We start from the raw sequence: 1,719 nt of genomic DNA on the forward strand, positions 1-1,719 counted from the left end.
ACCCACTCCACCCTTCAACAAGTTAGCATTTCTAACTTCAAGCATTTGTTTTTATATAATAAAAAACATATTTGCATGTATTGGGCTATAAACCATTGTCGAAAGATATTTTCTAGAATCTGAGAACACCAACATCTCTGATCTGAGAAAGAGGCGGAGGGAAAGAGAAAAAAATGTTATTAATTTAGAATTTCTTTATGCAAAGGGGGAGGAGTCAGTCACCAAATTACCAATATAAGGTAAAGCAAAACACAAGCTAGCAATTTGCTTCTGCTCACAAAAGGAATCCGTGTCATTCTGAGATAGTCACTAGGCCTTAGTATCATTGTCACAAACTAAGATCATCCAGAACTCAAAAACTTAAGAACAAAAAGGCAATTCAAAACACTTGAAATGGAAAGTTCAATCATGCATTTTTCTTACCCAACACAATATTGTAACACCTATTCAAATGATTATTTTTATTGAAAAAAGATGACTGTTGAATTATTTCATTATCTTGATAAAAAGTTGTCTCTGCTCGTCAGTGATACAATGCTGATAACCAATGCCAGACGATTACTCACAGAATGGGGCGAGTGGTAATCTGATGGAATAGGACTTTTTAATATCTGTGGTCTTCATCTTGCGAGCAGGTATGAAGTGACCACTTGGAACTCAGAAATGACTAAAGTCGAGGACATCACCAGAAAAAGGAGAAATATACAATACTATAAGTCATTTCAGGAAATGTTATTATTGACAAAATAAGTGCATAATAAAACAAAATCAAATTTCTCAGTTGAAATCAATGATCTTGTTGCAATATTACAGTACAATAAGACAAAAACTATATGTTCCTTGACTGATGCCTTGAATTTTAGAAGAAAAATGAAAATTAGTCCCAAAAGGTGAGTTTTTCACCCCTAAAACACCCTGGGGCTCAAGCCCAGAACTTTCTCAGGGTTAAATATTATGTTTCCAGATGTATATCCATGTGGTCTTGCTTTTGGGTAATTTTCAGCAAAACGAAATGGTCGGAAAAGATTCTATGTATTGGAAAGTGCTGTTTTTTGCCATTTTGATCCCTTTTTGACCCCCTGGAGATGCAACCAGAACGAGAATGTTACATTTCCTCCCTTGGGTAGTTATAACTTTCAGAAAAATGTAATGAGTAGTTGAAAATTTTGGGAACGAACTGACTAGGGTGAATTCTGAGGTCCAAATCCGACCAAGTTGGTGGACCAACAATATACACTCTCTCCACTTTCCAACTGCCTGCCTAGAGTTTTCTCCTAAAACGTACCTTACATACAAAACAAGTAAAACAAAGTAAGGGAGACTACTCTTATTTACATTCTACATGATATTAAGTGATTGCACAGAGCCAATATTTGATAAAAATTTTGTTTTAAAAAAAAAAAAAAAAAAATGCCATATTCAACAGAAACAGCTTCAAACTGTGATTAACTTTAAAATAGTAAAAACCATTTCCTATTTTATTTTTTCAGCATTTTATTTGCTCATTGTCATTTTTTATTGGAAAGATTGCATTTGCTGGCTGGGAGTGTTTTTACTTTAATGTTTTTTTAATTTTTTTTTTTTTTTATTCAATTTTCACCCCAAACATTTGTTTTCCCCTCGTGCCTGTTATAGAGTGTGGTGTCATCAGCAAATATACCCATCTCAGAAACAATTTTATCAGGGAGGTCATTTATGAATATCAGGAGTAATAAAGGT

The sequence above is a fragment of the Euprymna scolopes genome, chromosome 5 (assembly GCF_053919585.1).
Source record: "Euprymna scolopes isolate OS-2025 chromosome 5, ASM5391958v1, whole genome shotgun sequence".
Taxonomy (NCBI): domain Eukaryota; kingdom Metazoa; phylum Mollusca; class Cephalopoda; order Sepiida; family Sepiolidae; genus Euprymna; species Euprymna scolopes.